Source organism: Pyrgilauda ruficollis, unplaced genomic scaffold, assembly GCF_017590135.1.
Source record: "Pyrgilauda ruficollis isolate IOZ18807 unplaced genomic scaffold, ASM1759013v1 scaffold1, whole genome shotgun sequence".
Classification (NCBI taxonomy): domain Eukaryota; kingdom Metazoa; phylum Chordata; class Aves; order Passeriformes; family Passeridae; genus Pyrgilauda; species Pyrgilauda ruficollis.
Window position 1 is genome coordinate 21,138,632 of NW_024508100.1, and position 22,122 is coordinate 21,160,753.

Sequence of the window (22,122 nt, forward strand, 5' to 3'; positions counted from 1 at the left end):
TTTAAAGTATTCTTTTATTTACTATACTTAGAGTGGAGATAGACAGACACTGTACTAGGCAATATTCCTACCTCATTTACCACTAAAGACTGTAGACACTGCTCAGAGGAAATACACTAAATACTCACTCCAAACATCTCAGTGGCAGCCTGCATGATTCTGTTGTTTTTCTGAAGGCAGCACAGTGTCTAACACATTTCTGAACGCATGCAATACAACTATCCAAACTACACATGAAGCATAGCACACGTCTATACATTCCTCAAAAGCAGGTATTTAATCTGAAATTCACTACTGTTTAGCTCTTAAAAAGGAAAAAAAAAAAAAAAGTCTATGAAAGGTATGCAGCATAACATGTTTTAGGTCCCAGAGTTTCAGTTACATGCTGACAAGGGGCTGCTCAACTGGATTAAGTTGTCAGTCTCACTCAACTGCCATGTATGTTGTTCAGAATGCCACAAATTGAAAAAGTTGGTACAAGTTCATTAAAGCTGGCTCCTAAGATATTTTTTCAAGTTCTATATAGACTGAAAATGTCTTTTCTATTAAATTCTGCATTAAAAACCCCAGATATCCAGGTTAGTCCAAATTCCCCTTGTAAATGAATATAAACATCTACATATTTTTTCCCTTAAAAATGAATACAAAATTCTGACCTTATCGTAAGAGAAATATTACAAGAATACCACTTCCTGCAGGGAGATCAAGCAGAAAAGTCTCCTCATAATGATTTTATTCACAGTGTTTTACCCACAATACAAAAAAAAAAAAATTACAGAGAAGTGGGTTCATGCATTTTCAGAACAATAATAAAGATACCACAAAGACAATTTGTGATTACAACAGATCATGAGTCATTACAAGCTCAAGCCATCATTTATTCATTACAGCATTATTTTCTATAGAATTCCTTTTTTTGCCCTTGAAATCTTGCCACAAACCTACTTTGGAGTTCCTAGCATTTGGGAGATAGAGAGCAATTCAGATGCTTCTGTGAGACTGAGAATGCTTCCAACTATTCACCTGCCAAACTGGAGTTTGCAGATGGGGCAACCAGATATTTCACTTTGTACCCATCTTAAAACTCTCTGAAAGGCTCAAACTTGGTATCAAAGTGCTCTTAACCAAGCTATGGAGATTTTATTATGTGTGTGGACTCAGGGTGGAGTAGACATGCGAAGTTCAAGTACCTAGTACACCACTTACCATTAAGTGCACAAGGTGTGACATTTTACACAACATGTGGCATATGTGAGGTAATCATGAATTTAAAAAACAATTAGGTGTTGAAGCTATATTTTTTGCAAAATTAGAAAACAATAGCCTTTCAAGTAATAGGACACATAAAATACAAGCAATAAAAACCACCCTCCAGACACATGATCATATTTCAAGATTAAACCTGATCAACTAATAAAGCTTGTACAAAACAGATGTATCAAAAAGCTTTTTACTGCTTTTTCCTTCAGAGTAGCTTTTGACTCTTAAGAAAAGAACATCAAGACGTTTTCTACAGAAGATAGCTGGAGATACACACACGTATATTTATGTATGTATATGGATGGCTGGAGGTTAACTCCGGGACTTTCATGCTTCACTACATTCTATGAAAACAATATTTTATAAAAAATGAAGGCAAGATACAGGATTTATGGTTTTGACTTGGTATGTCATTTCACATATACTCCTCCCTCACATTTGTTCTTACCATGTTAAACAGTACAATGTATAATTGTGGGTTCTATACAACCTAAGCAAGTTTTACAGATTATCTGTCAGTGTAAAACATATCAGAAGTCTTATAATTCTTACACCTAAATTCATGTTTAAACAAAACCAAACCAGGCAACGATAAGCCTTATTCAATAAATTTTAACAGAATAAGAATAATAAGCATTTTTAATTCTTATTCTGGAACCTCTAAACAAAAAGATTTAAAAAATAGAAGACTTGCTCTTAAAACTGTTATATGCACTACAGCAAGTTCTTTGATGTCTTTTCACGTGTACTCCACTTCGGTTACACTCAAAGGGTGACTCTGATTTTGCACTGAAGTGCCTGCTGAAGTCATTCAGGCTTCCCCTGCCACAGTCCTTGATGTTTGTATCACCAGCTGGCAAGATAATGTCTGAGCTCTGCACCTCTCACTAACAGGAATCCACATTAGCAGAACTCTGCATCAGAAGGGGCTGCAAACAGATCATGAAACATGCAGAATTATAATAGTGGGAGACCCAGTGAATGATCACAGCACAACAGCACTTCCCAGAGCACTGTCTCCTTGGATTAGACCTTTCAGAACACAAATAGCCAAGCTGTGTGGCAGGGGTACACAGAAAGTCATGTACGTGGGAATTCCACTGAAGCAGGTGAACCTGCTGATGGAGGAACATCCCAAGAATGAGAAACACTGAAAAAATAAAACATGGTCAATGAAAGAAAGATTTATGTGAGAGAAAACTACTTGCAAGTGACTTGAATGCACATGTGCAGAGAATTCCTAGAATTAGCAATAATAATAGTAAAAGACAATTATAACCAGACAAGATACTGGGAAGTACAATTTTGGAAGACTGCTTAGAGGGCCTATAGCCTACCACAAACACAGCATTTGACAGGTCTCTTCCCGAGCAAGCGCACATTGCAAACCTGCAGCTTTGCAACACGAAACGTTTCTAGAACTACCCCACTGTGCCAGAGAAACGCCAGCCCGGCCCTACCTGCTGTGGGACAGGGGGCAGAGTTTTTTTCTCTATGTGAGGCGGCAGGCGGGCGCTGGAGGGCGGGGAAGCGCGGTGCCGCCGGTGCCGCCGCAGGGCGCGGGCCGGGAACACCGCGGCTCCCCAGGGCAGCCCCGGCCCCGCTCCCGCAGGGCTGCGCCCGCAGCGCCCCCCCGCGGCCTGAGGCCGCACCGCGCCCCTCCGCCCGGCCCGGCCCGGCCCGGCCCTCACAGCGGGCTGGTTTTAACCTGGCGGTGCCGCACAGACCGCCCGGCACAGGAAAGAGGAGAACTGCGCCCGATTTCACGGGCCCCCGCAGAAGGAAACAAGTCCAGGGGAGCTTGCTTAGCACGGTGGGAACGTGTGTTCCAAAATACAACCATGTTAAGCAAACTCCCTGTCCACCCATCCAGGAGCCACTGCCTGGCACCACCTGAGCTGGGATTAAGGCCCCTTCGCAGCTGCACACCCCACACTCACAGTCAGACGAGGTTTGACGTCCAGATCTTCAAAATAATTTAACCGTGGTGCAATAATTAAATCACAAAATAACAGCTGGAGGTGGTGCCTCGGAGGAGGGACCCTGAGCAAAGGAACCCCTGGGCATTTATACCCTCACAGTGCAGGCGCAGGGATGCCTGGGGTGTTCCAGCTGAGTCCTGGGCCACCTGTCTGAGTGTCCGGTGCCTGGCTGGCACCACAGGTCCCCATGCCCTTGTTCTGCAAAGGGTCGTCAACTCACTTCCTCTTGCCTCCGGCTCCTCGCTCCGCAGAGCTCAGCCTGGAGCTGCACACAGAGCCATGCGAGGAACGTATTCCTCAACAGCCATGCTGGCAATATGGCCATTGGTACAAGCACGCTGGCAAAGGACACAGCCGGAAGCATTCTTGTGCCAGCAAAGTGGAAGTTCACACTGCAAACCTTGGTGGTTTAAAGGTCTTTTCCAACCTAAACGATTCTATGATCTCCTCTTTAGGTAAACACTGCCATGGGGTGGGCATATCTGTGTGCCAATGCACACAGACCCTGTGCTTTCTCCCAGCTGTTCAGCCACAGGACATTAACCAGGCAGAATGACATGTTCAGGATACAGAGTAGACAGGGTCAACTGATGAGGCGATTAAAAAATGGTTTCTTGCAAAATCAGTCTCATGGAAGGGTGAGATGGTAAGGTTGTTACATCCAATGCCATCACATCAGAAGCTGTTCGAATTCTAGTTACAATGTCTTTTATATATTTCTTTTCCAATCAACTACTTCCACAAAGCTCACTAGCATCTTTATAAACCAATCATTAATTGTTTTACACGATTCTGCCGCAATGCATCTCTTTTTATCCAACATGTAACTCTACAGAAACTTAATGCTGTACCTTCTTCTTTTTACCAACTCTGCAACAAGTTCTATTGCTAGACTTTAAAATTTTCTACTATCTTGCTTGACATATTTATTCACTTACATGAGGCATATTTCTACTTGCTTAAAACATATTTCTGCTTAAACTACAAATATTTATTCTTACTTTGTGTCTGTTTCACTTTTCTGTTCTAAACCTTCAAGCCTTCTCCAAGGTCTTAGGTCAAACATTGTATCAATCTCTATCCCTGAGCTTGTATGCTCGAGGCCTTGGGAGCTCTCTGTGCCTCTATTTCCCACAATGACACATCAAAAAAAAAAAACAAAAAAAAAAAAAACCCAGCAATACTCCCCTGCAAAAAAACCTGACACCTCACCAAAACAAGAACCTACAAAGCAAAACTATCCTTCCTGCTTGGACAGTGGTACTGGAGGCATCACCAAAGGAGTTTCAACAGGAAAGACCCAGCAGCATAAGAAAGGGTGCAAGTTTTGCCTTTTGAAAAAGTGAGTGGTCCAAGTGATGCAAAGCGGTCTCTATCTGTTTGGAGCTCTTCAAGAAATGTTAATATTCCTTGAGACTAAGGGTGTTAACTATGCAACCCATACTGAACACGGCACATAAAACATATTGAGCACAGCACCAGTGTGCACCAAATAAACATGACTGTTTTTACCAGCTTCCTCATTTCGACCTGACATCACTGTTTCATGTGGAAGTAAATCTGCTAAGAAAATGGACTAACTACAAGAATACCCAAATATTTAGGAGAAAAACCCAAGTACAGGAAGTTTCTTCTTGATGCTTAGAAGAGAAGACAAATTTGTAAGACTATTTGTAATAGCTTGTTGTATCCAAATGAAAAAAATCTACTCTTAAATAAAGAAAAGTTATGTTACAAGATACACAACTGAAAGCAGAATAAAACAGCAGAGCTAGAAATCCAGCCTACAGGTATAAACTAACACACGTGCATTAAACTCACGAGAGTTAGTGGGCACTGGACATCCATGTTATACCTGCTAGGCAAATAGTAGGATACTCAATTTCACACAAAAGCCTGCATGGGTAGGGAAGACAAACCCTGTTTCTTTCCCTGTATATGCTGCATTTTTTTTAAATGGCAAGTCTTTTTGGTTTAGAACTACAACTGTCACATAGCTTTAAGCAAAGAACATAGCCTAGAAAAACACACACATAGGGAGAGAACAGTGTATCTGTCATATCTGTCTGTTGGCAGTTTGCACTACCACTTGTAAGGACCTAACATATTTAAAGAAATAAACTTGCCATGTCTATTTCAAACTTTGAAAATGTATTTAAGAGGCCATCCTTCATATAACTTACACTTAACTGTAAAGTTAATTCCTAAGCTACTTGGCATTACTGGTTTCCTTGGTTCCATTCAACTAATATAATTTCACAGAAAAAACCCAACCAAGGACAAATCCATGTACAATTTTGCACTACAATCTCTCTATATCAGTGCAAACTTGTTGTAGCTAATATCTTGCATAAAAAATACTTTAAAATAAAGCCATTTAACCTTTTTATAGTTTTGGTTTACTGCCTTTTTTAATGTAAAAATGTAAATAGTTTCAGTTATCTCCACACTTTTCTTAGACACACCTAGCTATTTCCTGAGAAATGAAAAACAACAGTCAGTTTCTGGTAAAGTTTCACTTTTCTTTCAATCACTTATGTTGTATTTATTTGCTTTAAATGAGCCTGGAGATCCTTTCAGAGCAAGTTGTGGGGCTTTTTCTTCGGAAGGCTGCAAATTTCCGGGAATGATTTGAGGGGAAGTTTCAGAGTTTGGCTTTGATTATCTAGCATTAGAATGAAAAAAAATACAAATATCTGTCAAAATATATCCATCAGCAGTTGAACATAAAACTGTTATGTTCACTGACTGAATACTGTAATATTCTGTTTAACAGAAAAGCCCCCAAATTTTTACCATTTATGTATTAAGTTTTAATTGTTCTTATCTTGAGGTCACATGCAAGAATACAATGCTTTCCTGAACTCATTAGGAGTTCCTGAGAAGATCAAGGTATTGTCTGCCCCACAGCTTCTGCAATCTTCAGTCAGGCTTCCTGTTGCTAACCTCTTGCTTGTTCCAAGTACTGATATATTGCACAAGATCTTCCAAACTATGCAGCATAACCTGAACCATACCCATTTCCACGCAAGTAGAAACACATTTTCCCATCTATATTATTTTTCTCTATCACACATTTTTAAAGGAAAGCACTTGCATAAAACTCTCTCTGCATTCTCCGACAGGAAAATAGACCCTGAAAGACCACTTCTCACTGAAGTGAAAAACCAAAAGAACCCCAAACATTTATTGCCTGTACAAAACACTGTAGGCTTTTAATACAGAAGACAATAGATACAAAAGCTGTTGACCCAGTACTAAGAATATTTGTTTTAAACCTGATTTGTTAAAAACCTGATTGCTTTTAAAACATTTCACAGTAAGTATAAAAACCACAATAATTACTGAGAAGTATTCCAAAAACTAGATCAGTACTGGACAGCCTTGTTCCCAATAAAGAAAAACTACACAATTCAAACTTGAACATTTGAAGTTTGTAATTGGAGCACATTTTCTATATAAGCATATAGAAATGTAGAAACACACATAAGCACTAAAAACTTTTTAAATTAGATAAAACTAAAGTTGTCCCAAGCAGGATAAGCACGGACAGAACAAAAACTTACAGTAAAAAATTATACTAATGTTCTCAACCCTCTGCCTCCATTTTTCTGCTTCATTTAAAAGACTGACTTGGAATTCCTATTCTAATGTTCAAAGATTACATACTTGCCTTCCTTGAGCAATAGCAAGATACAGTTTTTAAGGTAAATTTCTGTAGCAACATATTTATTATACTTTGAGAGAAAGAATACATCAGTACAAAAATAATTATGGTATTAAATTCTAACAAAAGACAGTTAAGCAGGTCAGCACGTTACATCACTGGAAATGAAAAACAGTAACAGAAGCAAACATGGGTACATGATATACTGGAGATGTTTCAAAGGCACAACTTATCATGCATCCAAATTCTATTTTTTTTAATACTTCTCCTGCACAGAATATATAGAACAACAAAAAATAAAGTGACAGCTACAAGTAAATATTATACAACATATAATATTCTAATTATTGATGACAATTAGTTAATAATAAAACATAAAATATTCTATTACATTCTACAAAATACTACAGAATATATAAATAATATATTTTTCTTGAATACAAAAGTCCACATAGCAAATAGTTTATCAACAACAGCACTTCAATATTTTGTCCTGTCACACCAAAGTACCCTCTGCTCTCAAACACCAAAACAAAGCATGGTCTATCAGTTTTACCACTTGACTGCAGAAAAGCACTGTGTTATATTATTTTTGAAGGACAGTTTAGATGTTTGTTGGATCTATCCATACTCATTTCAGCTCAGAAGTGCTTCAGTGACAACAGTTGCCCTGTACTTGGCATCAATGCCTGTCTATTCCCTACTGGTAAAATCCTTACATGCAAATCAGCACAGCAAAGAGCACCCGAACATGTCACGGACTTAGCAAAGAGAACTCTGACTAGGGAACCAGAGGTCCTTCCAGCCCAAAGCGTTCCACGACTCCATGCCCGCCCTTGCCAATGAACTGCAGTTCCCGGCTGCACCACAAGGGGGCAGCGCGCAGGCGCCCGCCCGCACGCCCCGAAGGCGGGAGGCTCTGCTCCCACCAGCTCCGATCCGCACGGAGCACTGACGCTCGCCAAAGAAAACTTGAGAGAACTGTCGAACTTACAGAAATTACACAAAAAAAACCCTAATTCAAGACAATTCGAGAATTACTAAATGCACAGAAACCACACCTGGCTTCGGAAGTCCCCAAGACGCAGATGACAGGGAGGCTATTTGCCCTGTTCCTGCCCTCTTCCTCAGACGTTCACTTTTGGCCATGATCAGTTACTACACTGTACTAAAACAAACGTTCTTGGTGGATTTAACACAGTACAGACAGCCCTCTACTCAGACAACTGATATCTGAAGTAGCAGCTCAAGGTGTGTTAACAGTACAACACAGACAAGCAAAACAGAAAGAGATAGATGAAAATCTACTTATGACACTACTGTGAGAAAGACCTTACCACTTAGAAGCCATTGTTAACCACTGACGAGAGCTATCACACTTAGGTTGGATCCATCAAGACATCTTCCCCACGAGTCCAACGTTGTGCTTCGAGATGTAAGAGTAGACAAAGATGTAAACAGCTTTGAGTCGGCTGGTATGTAGCCAAAAACTGGAGAAAGATCTCCAAACACAGTACAGACAAAAGAAATAGAGAACTCTGAAAAAGAAACGAGAGAAAAAAAAAAAATCAAACTTTAGATATTTAACAGAGATGTCAACAATTTCCCAATGCTTTAGAATTCTAAATTTATCTTGAATAGGTTAAAACTATAAAAATCTATTTGTTACATTTGTCTTCAAAATTGCTGTTCTGCTCAGAAGCTAATTATTCTTAACGATTTTTTCTCCTTGAAAGAGAAAAATTAAAACTGACACCAAAATAACATCTGGTTTCCCACGCTCAGCATATTCTACAAGCATCAATTCCTCATAAAAGGTTTTAACTGCACTTTAGTTACAATCATATTTTTATTAATCATATCTAACCACTCTCAAATGCAAGTAGTTTGGAATCAATTTTTTCATATTACTCCTTTTATTAATTTCTTTTCTGATTTTTTGTGGGTTTTTTTGTTTTTTTTTCATCTGCTCAGTTAGCAGGAGGATGTGGTCAGAAAAAGAAACAAAACAATACTTCAGAGCTGGGTCTTCCTAACAAAGCCTTGAGAACTTCTGCAGATACCTTCATAATAGAAGTTTGTATGCATCTGAAATACTTGCCACAACTTGCCTAAGCAGCAGTTTCTTTTTGTTCTTCTATAGTGCCAAACTACAGTCAAAGAAAGCACTTTAGCATCTTTTAATTTACCCTGAAGGCAGATCAAGCACTTTCAACTGCTTTTAACAACTCAAGTCTCATCATGCAGCAGCAGTCCACCACTCTGGAATATCTAGTTTATATAGGGATTTTTTTTTCTTCTTTTTAAAATTTGTAGCTTGAAAAATTCCTGGAATTTTTAAATTCCATAGCTTGAAAAATTTCCAGGAAAAATTTGTAAAAAACCCTGTACATCCAACATGATTTTCAGTGCTCTGATGCAGCACAAATGTAGTAGTTTCCTTTAAGTATGTGTGAACTATTCGATCATCATCAATTCTTTTATGTACAATTTGTTCCACTTCTTAATTAGTGTTTCCAAAAATACAAAAGAGAGACCCATATAAGTACAAAATAAAAGTTAAAAGCCACATCCTGAAGATTTTAAGATGTAAAAGAGAGCTTAAAAGTGGGACTGTGAGACAAGCAAAAAAATTAGATAAACTTTTGCAAATAGGAAGCAACCTGATGTTTATATACAAATTGGTAATGCATTATGTAATTCCTTGGAAAAGGAAGTCGTGTTCCAACGACTTGACCAGTTACAAAGGGAAGCATTTAAAGATGGACAAAATTCTGTCACCTTTACCTATTAAATTTTGCAACACTAATAAAAATGTCAACTATTTTCCACAGTCTGTGCATTTGACAGTGCAGTGCATCAAATACACATCACTTTCACCTCTTCAGACAATTAGGATAAGTTAACATTTCTGCTGTGCAGAAGACAATGTATCACCTTTCATCCTACCTACATCAATAGACTGTACAATTCCCTTTTTTCTCTTCTTTTTGCTCCTTTTTTTTTATTTTTTTAATTAAAGCTAAGCAATAATTTCTTTCAGTTCATGCCAAACTTTACATTCACCCCAGTTCGAAAGAGTGGGTTAGCTATCCTTTAACTCCTCCCCTAATACAATCACTGGGAACAGCACTTTGACACAACCAAATCCATGCATTATTATCCTCCCCAGAGCTGACAGAAGACCCAGACAGAAGCCACCCCGGCATATGCTGACATTTTAGCTCACTACCTCGAGCAAAACATACATTCACAGGTACATAATCCATTCCGATTAGAGGCTTCTCTGCTTGCTGCCTTCAGAGCAAACACATCTTCCTTCTCTACCACAGCAGATTCAATCTCCCTCTCCCACCACAACACCACCCAACAGCCCAGCGGCTTAAGGAAGGAAATAAAGTGAAGCTGAAAACTGACTTGACTGTCCAAGCTTTAGGAAGGCACTGTCAGTTCAGCTAGCAGACTATTTGGAAAGAGGCCAGAGGGTGGGAAGCCCAGGAAAACGCATGCAATGTATTCAAGTTTTTTTGTGCACACTGAGCAATAATGAATTTTATATTGTAGCTGCTGTCCAGAACTTCAAGAACAACTAGAGCTGGATTTGAATACAACTTGAGGTATACTACAGAATCAATCTGATCAGATTAACTCAGACTACAGGAAAAATAAACTATCAGTAAAGGTAGCAAAAAGGTCAAAAGTCTCCAACAGATGCCAGTGAAGCTTACGGTAGCTACAGCATATTGCTCATTTGGCTTCATTTCCTAATGGCAGCTGACAAGTTAAAATATAACTATACTTTATCAGATTTGAAGTCAAAGGTATCACACAGGTGTAGTTTCAGTGTTTGGGGTTCACCCCTACAGAAGATTTATGAAAAGTTAAGAAGCAGAACATGAAAAAAAGAAACATAGTAAAGTTGAAAACGCAAGAAGTTTGTTATCATAATGTTCAAAAAATAGTACCGAGAAAACTGATGCTACCTCTAAGTTTTCATATCTAAAAGAACTCAGAACTCCTCTAACAACCTGAATTGGAAAACACAACTAAAATTTAGCCAACTTCATATCTGATCAAATTACAGCACATGTAACTTCTAATTACATGAACTTTTTTTTTTGAAGGAGAGGTGTTCACAAAGCATTATTTTCAAGCTGGTGTATTATACTCACAGAGTAGCTGCTATAATATTGGCTACTACACAAGACAGAACTCAACTTTAACTTTAGAGCAGCAATTAACATGCTCCAATTCAGCACACATTGCTAAGCATAGGAGAGGTGGTACAGCAGATCACTTCCAAAAACTTCAGGGATGGGGAGTAATACTAATGTGGCTGGAAATCCAAGTATCGGCAACTTCATTTAAGAAGATACACACAACACACTAAATTAGAGCCTTCTTCACAATTACTGGCCCAAAAGATTTAATAAGATGATACTTCAAAAGAAAGAAAGAAATATTAATATTTCTAGAAGTGGTCTTTCCCCACTACAAACCCTAACCAGGCTTCAATACACTCTTTGCTTTTACACAGGTAGAATAAAGGCAGAGATGAACTATATCAGTTTTCATTACATAATTTGAAAAATTATAAGAAGCTTGAAGTTTAGGGGCAAACATTTACACAATGGCACTATGGTCACCCAAACCTGTGGCTGACCCATAACTTCAGCCTTTTCTAGAGGTAAGTAACCTGCGGTCACAAGCACTCCTAAGATAACACACCACCCCTGGGGAGCTCTAGTCCTCTTGTCAACTTACACCACCCCTCATACAGGAGGTATGAAAACAAGAAAACAACATTGCTAACTATAAATGTTAACTATAGTTAACATTGTTAACTATAAACTACATTTATTATACAACATATTGACTATATACAAGACTTTCCTGTTACAGACCAATTACACATTTTTTCCACTACAGCATGGGAAAATGATACCAGAAGGCTGAAAGCTTTCCAGTGGCTGACCAGTTCCCTTGTTCTCCCAACCTCTTCCTCAGCAACAGCATGCACTACTAGACTATACTGAGCTTATGGCTTGCTGTCCTCCCAAGTAAGTGATACTGGTGACTGACATCACAAATAGCAAAAGGAAGAGCTTGAGAGCACCTGAATATTACAGAAGCCACTTTTAAGCTAATTAGTCCATAAAATTGGATGCCGTAAGAATAAAAAGGGAGAATGAAATTTCCCAGGCTCCTTATATTCAAATCTACTCTATTTCCTTACTGATGCTTAGCACACTGTGTATCAACAGAAAAATTTTAGTAACAACTTCGTTCTTTTGCTTCCTCTAAAAGTTTTAAGTATATAAATAGTGTATAACAATAATCAACACCACAAACCAGAAATGGTACATAATGAATTGAGTGTTACTAAATGCTGTCAAGAACACAGTAGTCATGCAATATTCTCCCAATTCCACCAGCCATCTCCTTACTCAAAACCAGCTTTTTCCCACTCCACAATCCACACAACCAGCAAGGCTGGGTGGCTGCTGATCAATTAACTGTGAGGAACCACAAAAGTTGTAAACAGGAGAAACAGGGTCACCACTGCAAATACCAAACCTTTGGGGGGCTTGGGCAGGGAGAACTTCATTGAATACAAATATTGCAACTGGAAGATGCATAGATCATTGGTATGAAATTAATGTAGCCTTTACATAACTGATATAGAAATGAGATAACACTCATAAGGCATATCAAGATCACCTAAAAGGATTCATGGGACAAGAAAAAACTGCCTAAATCATAACAAAACTTTGGAATATAGCCAACAACCTGCACCTGAGAACTACATGTGTTTTACTGGCTCAACACTTTCTTCTTCCAAGAATTACAAATAGCTCTTCATTTACAAACTGAAAAAGTTCAATTGAAAACAGTCCCATTTGTAGTGAAGAAGGATTTGCAAGATAAATTTAAGGGCTTGGTACTAAATGTGTAATAATTTGACCACGATAACTCAAACTTAAAATGGGTTATTTGAATTCTCTTTTCCTTAGTTATCATGAAAAGGGACTAAGTAAGTGAATCCCAAATCATATCCACTGCGCCAGGGCCACAAACCCTGCCTGTTCTTTCAATCCTTACCATAACTTTTTATCTTTTGGAGTCTCATTTCAAAGAATTAGGAGTATGCCAAAACTCACTGTGTTTTTACCACAGCAGAATGGATATTTCCATCTAGGCCTAAGACCTTTTCAGTTTCTCAGATTATTCTCTTTAGAAAAATTGCCTTTACTAGTGCCACAAGACAAGGAATCCACTGCCTTCAGAAATGAGTGATGCAGTTATATCTTTCCAAGGTGCTAATGCCCTCTGATTGCCCCTTTATCCCTGTTGTTTTCTGAATAGAGGAGTGTTTCCTCAGCTGTAGTACAGAATCAAATATTTTGGGCCCCCCAAAAAATGACCTTAACTATCTTCTATTACACCATTAATTTGAACCAGCAATCTGAGAGAAAGTATTTCTCTGCTGCTTTTCAAGAAACTCCAGCAGAAGAATACTTTCTCTGCAAGTGTTCAATCTGGAAGTCATCGCAGAGGACCAAGAAATTACAGTTCTTTCCTCTTAGCATGAGAAGTTGTAAGTCATTCAGATGTTCAGACTAACTTAAAGAAATGCTGCTTCCACCAGGAGAACAGCTAAAACTAAGTCCGTATAGTATTTAAAAATTTGTGCTGGAACACAAGTATTTCCAAGAGAAGGAATGAGTAAGACCCCAGCTTGCCTAATCTTATGTCCCCTAGAATTTATCACCACCTGTGCCTTCTTATTTCATATATGCTCAGAAGGGAAAAGAGCAGACCCTAATCAAGAGCAACAACCATCTTCTCCTCAGATGCACCGCTGCCCTCAACAGTAAAGCACAACGGTGTGTCTGGAGTGCTTGCACTCATCTGAACGCCACTGCTCATCATCATCTAGATTAACAAAGTTTCAGTCACAGGAAAAGTGAGAACTTCCATGAGTGTGCCTTGTAGGCAAGAACCTTTAAACTCTGACCTCTGCACCACCACTAAAGCAACAACTGAGAAATGCAAAAAAAAAGCTAAATGGCTTTAGAAACTAAACTCCTTTTTTTCCTTTTTACAAATTAAATTGCAAGCACAGCTAAACTAAAAATGAGTTTGAAACTAAATAAATTAAATCCAAAGAACAGGACCTTACATCACACCTTCAAAATGCCTTTGGCAATTTCCTATTTTTGAAAGTATCTCAAACCAAAGTCAACAATCCCTTTTTATTCAATCAGCTTTTAGTGATCAGCATCTAGCAGGGTTCAAGCACTTGAAATTAAGGAATGATAAAATATCAACATCTTACGTAGAACATTTCTTCCCTTAACAGATTGTTAAGGCTCAAAATACATTCTCTTTTTTAAAAAACACCAAAACCTATAAAACGCTGACCATTTCTGCTACTGTATCTATACAAAGAAAAATGTGGCAATTTTTGTTAGTTATGACATAACTTTAGGGGAAACCAACATGAACTTTATGCACATTCAGTACCAAGGTCTATATGAATTAAATAAATAACACCTCCCCACTGCCCCACCCACACCAAAAAAACACCTCACCACTTTACTCCCTCGACCAAAGCAGGAAGCTGCTTTCCCCACTTCCTCCCCTCAAAACAGCTTCAACAGAGGTTAAACTAAAGTCCTGTATATAGAACACCAGTAGTTCTTCCAATATGCTGACCAGACAACAATGAAGCAGAACATCAATAATGTACAATATAGCAAGCATAACATCAGTTAGCAGATTTCTTAGCCACTCAAGCAGTTGCAGAAAAACATTTTAATTGATATATCCCAACCTAGTACAATTATCTCTGGTCTCTGGAAACAGAATACAAATACTGCATAAAAAGCAGCAGTGCTAACCGCTTTTGAACTGCAGTGATCAGAATGGGGACTTTGTTGTACCTGCAGACCATCTCAACCCATTCTTTTTTCTTAAACTGTAGAGTTCACAGAGTCTATATTTACACAGGGTGAGATATGAACTTGCTTTTTCACTTAAAAAAAAAAGCTCAAATGAGGCCAGTCTGCATTCTCCAGCATAACAATAACAAACATTAAAGTAGCTGAATTATTCTTCTTGTTTCCAGGCACAAACCATTAAGAAAGCTCTAGTGATTTCTCTCTCTCTGCTGCATTCTAGTCTTCCCATAATAATCACATAGTAGTTTTCAAACAGCCACCTGCAAAATTCAGAATGTCTTGTGTCCCTAACATATATCAGTTCTTAAACTTGGAACATTTGTATCACTGAGCTACAGTCACAAAGATTTTATGCCCTTAAACTACCTAAGTTATATGTAAGAGTTTTATATACTGGATATGGTTTGATGGGAACATGCAATAAAAGCTACTTTCAAATTATGGAGACTAGGACGTAAGTGGATGTAAGTTGAAAGTGGAACCATTTATTCTTAATTTAAAAAGGCAAGATGAGAGAACAACTCGCACTATGGCATAACATGGAATGCACTACGCAATACCTTCTTTAGATACTCTCCCAGAAGATAGAAGGTTGGGTTCCCAACTGGATCAAATCAGTTGCACACAATTTATCTCAGCACCACAAAAATACAAGTACAATCTGTGCCTAATGGTTTGTTTACAGATTTTGAATTACAGACTATAATATCATAGCCTGATCATGACTTACAGGAAAAGAAGTGTTCATAAATGCTTTGAAATAAGGTTTGTTTTTGCCCTAACACAGCAAAGGCCCAAAACTATACAAAAGTGTTAAAGAAATGTGTAGGTAAAAACTCTGTGTTTCCTGCACCAAAAGCTTGTTCTATTTCTTTTGAACTTCTGTTTACCCAGCTTGCTTTTCCCACACTTACTATCTACCACTCTCACGCTCCCCAGCTATTCACCTATCAGTTCTGCAGGTAGATGCATGTAAATACATATAAATATACCAAAACACATGTATCAACTCCATGTGAAAAGACAGCTCTGATCTCCAATTTTATATGCAACATCTACCACCAAAGTAATTTTAAACAGGGTGGCAGTGGTAGGGTCTCTGCTGAAGAAACAGAGGGAATGGGGCACGATCTCCATGATTTCTGTGTCAAGAAACACAGTACCAGGTTTGCCATATCCAAGTGAAGATGTCGGGGAGACCTACACATACTGCCACTCCTGCAAAGAATAAGAGCACTCATTTGCAACTCCTTTCTCTTTATGGGCTGAGGTGGGGTATCCAGGAGCCCCCTGAGTCACACCAACAGCCATCATGGCACCAGTGACTGCTCATCACCCTATGCCAGAAAAGAAACAGGCCAGTCAGCAGTCACAGTGCACAGGGCAGTAATTCTTCAGCTTTTTGGATGACATTGGTTTTGGATGATGTCTACAGAGGTAGAAATCTCAGCATTTTTGCTTACAGCAATTTTTTTTAACGTAATCAGCATTACCGGCAGATTAGATTAGTTCAATTAAAAATCAAGAAAATTCTGTCAATGTCAGTATGTCCAGCTGCCACAACCCCAGCAGTTCTTTTCGATTTAGCACAAGAGCAGAAGTGGTGTTGATAAGGACTACTCTCATGAAAAACAGATAAAAATTGCTAGGAACACTTCAGCTATCTCCTATGCAATGCCTTTAAAGAGAATCAGCCTTTGTCCAGGTCTACTCTTAGTTGCAAGTCCTCTTTAGGACATGGCATTTACAAAAGAAGATGCTTCTCTATTTTGCAAAATGGACAACACCAATGGAGAAAGAAAGTCACTCTTTGCAATTTCAACTTGAAATGCAAATTCCTGAGGTCTCATTTTATTAGATCATTCCCAAGCCTTATGGTATAGATATTCCTTCACTTTGAAAAAAATATCTTTTAACAGTCTCCCACACTGAATTACTAGAGCCTTATCTTCAGGATCGAGTGCAACAAAACTATCTCTATTTGTAGTTTTTATGCTCTCTCCAGCTCTTATTTTATAAACATATCCAACATTATATTCAGTTACTCTAAACAAACAAACTTAACTGCATAGGGCTGGTAAAACCTACACAATTATTGTCCTTGAGACTACTACAAAAAACCAGCAGTGAAAGTTCAACAGCAGGAAGTCTGTGAAAGGCTAAGCAAATGGGATTGCATATGGCAAGGCAGGTCTTACCCATAACTTCACAAGGATCTTTTTAGCACACACCGTTCTATTTTGTGCTTTTCTCCCTTGCTTACTTGCATGCTGCTGGGGTATCTTTGAGCTCCTTGAATACTCTCTGCACAAGTATGACTAACATCATGCCCACTGGGACCCAAACTATAGTAGGCCCAAGGACTGTTGGCAAAAGTAATACTCACTAAAGCTGCATTTAACCTACAGATTCTCTTCCCCCCCCTTAACAGAACATACTTGAGCAGTAATATTTTTTGTTATAAGCTGCAGTTTATGAAGACAGAGAAAACTTGAGAGGCCTATGGAAAGAAAACAGGATCCTTAAAGTTTACCAGCAAGATACACCCACCAGAGTATTAAAGAAACCTTTATAAGTCCCACTGGAACCTTCCCTGGAATACTTTATAGAAGTCTGGCCAATGCATGGTAAAAAGACTAAATAATACATGAAGAAGGCAATTACAGCATTTTAGTATGATAAGGTGAACAAGAAATCTCACCTGAACAAGAGAGAGTCTGGTTGATCTGGTTTACCAAAATTATACCATTACTCTCTAGAAACACACTGAAGATAAGGGGAAACAAACACTCAAAAGAAAAAATTGCTACCTCAGATGAAAAATAACATTGGCAACTGCCACTGACAAACTGCTTTAACATACAATTGTAAATATTCCCCAAGTATCAGTTATTTAGTTTCGAAGCAGCCTTCCAATAGTTAGCTGACAAAACACACAAAGCTTGTTTTATTATCATGACCCTCTCATGCAACTTCACTTAAAAAAAAAACAAAAACAATCTAAGAAGAGAGGGGGGAAAAGGTCCAGGCCAAGAGTCTTCTCCCATTTTCTGAAATACAGGGAAGAAGAAGAAAATAGGTCACCATGTTAATTCCAAAGTGACCACCTGCACTATTCAAGTGGCATGTCAACAGTCCCAAGCCTACTGCTAGACACTCTTGTCTGTAGCTATTTCAGGCTAGGCCAGCCCCAGCTCTTGAAAAGTAAAGTTCTCTTACACGTGTATGGACCAGCAGCTGGAATGATGGAAGAAAGGTCCTTCTGTACCTAGGTCTGTGCAAATTCCATGCAGCTCAGCTTTGAATATTGTCACTAACCACAAAAAACAATTCACGTTGCTTCTGGTGACAAGGGCAAGAACACTCATGTAAAGAACAAACCAATAAAACCCCAAAGCTTACAGCAATGGCATTAGGACACCAGTTCCTTGCACCAGATCAAATATACAGACATTTCAGAGAACCTCAAACTCAACTTCAGAAATTTGGTTTGGTTTTGTTTTTAATACTTGTTCCTCTTCTATTTTTGCATGCAAACACAAATCACTAGGAAAAACTAGGGATAAATACAAAAATCCCTCAAAACTGAAGCCATGTCCAGAGCAAGCACTGTTGTTCAACTAGCTCAAGGGGATTTTTTTTTCCTTTTTGATATCTTCCCGTGATGGTATTGGACACTTGCTGTTTGAGACTGCATTCAGTCATTCTTCCTGGGAGGTGCTCATGTCAGAGGGAATTAGGATTATAATAGATTTGGGGGAGGGGAAGGAAGGAAAGGGAGGACAACAAAAGTCTTAGAAGAGACAGAGCTATATGGCAGTACACAGATACTCAGACAATTAAATATCGAGCACTGAGGACAAGCAAGCTATATACCAGAAAGAATTGCTCTTTTAGTTGAATATAGAAAGGCAGAAGCAACCCTAGCTGAGTCAGTCTGGCTAGCATCTATTACTGGAGTTCATCAGGATTTAGAGCAAGACCAGACAAGAATAATGCTGAATTCTGAAACCTTCTAACATTGCAACACTTCTCCAGCCCACTGTGATTCCTGGGAGGATTATTACAGATACAAGAGTTGTAAAGGCTGAAAGTTGTTTGGGTGCGAGCACGCAGAAGCTGCACAAAGCAGCAAGCCACAGCCAGGCCGTGTGCTAGGCCAGCTGCCTCCCCACTGAGGATAAGCAACATCACATTTTCTACTGGTAAGGCAGGTCAGTAACCACAGGTACAGGGTCAAAAACCCTGATATATTATCCTCGTTTTTCTCACAGTAACTCACATAGCCCACATGTGCACATAGCTCCTTGCTCTGACATTATCTGCACAATACCTATAGTTTCTTTAAAACTAAGGCTTAAATGTAGGCAAAAACTGCTAAAAACTCATGGCACTCTAAGCTAGAAGGAGCACATTATATACCTATGTTCTGTATAATGTAAGACCACTGAAGTGAAAAGTTTGCCTTCACATGTTTTAAGGAGCTCAGACAAAAAATCTAAACTTGTCCTTTGGTCCTTTATGGAATAATGAAGTAGTCTTCACCTGGCAAGATGGTGAAAACAAAACCCCCTTAAATACAAAGCTAGATATAAAATAGGCAACTCCTGCCTGATGTGGAACACACTGTTCTTCAAGTTGTTTTCCTTGATGCATAGCCACTGAAGGGAATTATAATCTTCTTAAGTTCTTAGAAAAAGTAAATACAGACAGCATGATCTCAACTGTATTAGCAAAAACTTTCAGCACGCCAATTAATTTTATCACCCCAAATTAGAAAGACAAGCATTCACAGTGAAATAAATATGAGGACCACTCTTGAGCTGTTGAAGCCTAGCAGGATGACGCTGCAAAGCACTAATACAGTAACATGAAAAATGAACAGTTCTACTTTTTGCCTTAGCCTCTACAACCTAAAACTTCCCTTCTTATAAGTATTATGCTATTACACGAAAACCAGCTATCACCATGCTTTGCTTCACTTAGGCCAGTCAAACAGAAACAGAATTAGTTGAATTTTCCAACTTTACCTTAACTAACCCCACAGAAGAATTAAACAACTTTTCTTTTGAAATGAAGCTCAGCAACAATGTTCTACAACATCCCACAGCAACATACCACCACTCTGCTCCAAGGAAACCACTTCCAGAGAAGTCAGCACAGACTTTACCCGAATCAATTTTGGAATATAAATAAGGAGTCATTCACAGCAGCAATTTGCCCAGGGAAGTTGGCTGTCTACAGGAAACAACCGCCATCAAGTACCACCAAGGACCTCTACAAACCACAGATAAAGGAAGCTTTTGACACTGAAAATGTTGTTCTCATCTTTAAATACGTGACTTACTAAACCTGCAACACAATTTTTACAGAGTGGTTTGTTTCCTTCCTGAGATAGTGTCACAAGATAAGAATCAGCGTGGTTTTACAGCCCTTGGTGTGCGATCTTCCACACAGATTCTGAAGTATTTGGTACATATCCTCAGCATGACAGTAACAACACAGAAGCAAAGCGACTGAAACAGCCTACTGAGGAAATGACATGGTGAGGAAATACTTCTTAAGAAACTACAGTAAATTTCACTTTGCTCAACCCTCAATCAGCAAATCACCTTTCTCATAATACTCTATACACGCCATGAAGTCTGCAGCTGGGAGATATGCAGTGCACAAAGGAGTAAAGAATTAGTTTTCTAGTTTAGTATATATCTTTCCTAATGTCCATTTGAGATTTGTAATTCTGAAGGAAGTCCAGGTTACACTCTTGCTGCCTCATCTCTAGATTGCCTTACTATTCCTCAAGATCATATTAGCAAACTGCTTTTGCAACTCCCTCAGTATGAGTGACCACCAAAATATTTGAGGTTTGTTGGGTTTTCAGGGATTTTTTTAATGTTTTCCTTCTGATCCTTAGGACGTTTTAGCGAGAGCTACCTGACCGTCAGACAGTGATTTCTGGTCAAGACACAAACTGAACTGCTCACTGAGTAACAAAAATTGTCACATTACCAAAATACTAGCAACATACACATGGAAGTGGAGAGAGGAAAACGAATGAAGCCCCTACAATACTTACAGCTATACAAGCACGCCCATCTGAGGCTGTAAAAACTGTGGAAGCCAAACTTGGTCCTAAGAGCACCTCAGAGCGACTCCATCAGCGAGGCGCTGCACACCAAGCGCACACACGTCTCCTAGTGTGCCGCTCAAGTCTCCCAAGTTTCACCCGAAGGCGGGGGAGCGGGCCAGCTGCGCGGAGGGCGGCACGGGCGGCCGGGGGTGTCGCTGCTCGCCCGCACCGCCCTCCGCACCAGGAGCCGGGACGCGCGTTTCTCCGCCGGAGCTCCCGGGCACCCCCGGGCGGGGCGGGGCCGGGAACAAAGCCCGGCTCCGTGCCACCCTCCCCGTTCCGTCCCGCCATTCCCGGCCGGCCTGGCCCGCTCCCAGCCCCGCCATCCCCTGCGGCGGTGGCTGCCCGGCGGCTGCGCGGCCCCGCTGTCCCGGGGGGCGGCCGGAGCCGGCCAGACGGGTGCGGGTGTGGGGCGCCAGCAGCCCGGCGGCGGCCGCCGCTTCACGCTCGGCCCGCGGGGCTGTGCGAGCGCCGCTCCTACCCCGGAGGCTTCGGGGGCCGCCGGCTGAAAAGGCTGGGCACGCACGGGTGGGGCCGCGGCCGGGGAGGAAGGGGCGGAAGGAGACAGCGCGGGCCGCGAAGGGGATCGGGGAGGCTCCGTCTCCCCGGGGCAGGAGGTCCGCAGCTCAGGTGGGGGGCGGCCGGGCGCACGCAGCACCGCCGACCCCTGCTCCGTCTCCGCCCTACTCATGCCCCCGCGGCGACGGCGGGCAGGGCCGCCCGAGCACACGCTGCCCTCCCTCCCGTCCCTCCCCTCCCCGCCCCACCGTAAACAAAGCGGCGAGGACCGGGGCCGGGCCAGCGCCAGGGACCGCACAGCACAGCCCGCGGGCTCCGTTCCCGTCGGGGCCAGGCGCCCCCTCCTCCCTCCGATCAGCCACGACCGGATCCCGGCTGCGCCGCCGCCTCACCTCTCCCGCCGGTGGAAGCTGCCGCAGCTCCGGGCGCCGCCGCCTACCTCAGCGCGGCTACGGTCCCCCCCACACTTCAGAGCGACCCTGGCGGTACCCAGTGACCGACGCGCACCACCGGCATCCCCCGCCGGCTTTATCCCGACGCCGCCTCTCCCCTCCGGCACCTCGACGTCCCGGCGCGGCGCTCCCGCCCCCCCCGCCGCCC

General features: G+C 40.8%; 1 protein-coding gene across 3 annotated transcripts in view; it reads right to left on the reverse strand.

Annotated features, from left to right (window-relative positions):
* The window catches only part of FRYL (FRY like transcription coactivator), a 158,960-nt gene extending 136,838 nt beyond the window's left edge, over positions 1-22,122 (reverse strand). The window contains exons 1-2 of one of the 3 annotated variants that reach the window (XM_041490308.1): positions 21,915-22,122; positions 8,247-8,447 (exon numbers count right to left, since the gene is read on the reverse strand). The gene's annotated coding sequence lies outside the window, so the exon portion shown is untranslated. Of the gene's footprint in view, positions 1-8,246; positions 8,448-20,949; positions 21,054-21,914 lie in introns of those variants that run through there. The other 2 variants (XM_041490395.1, XM_041490477.1) reach the window with 2 other exon arrangements.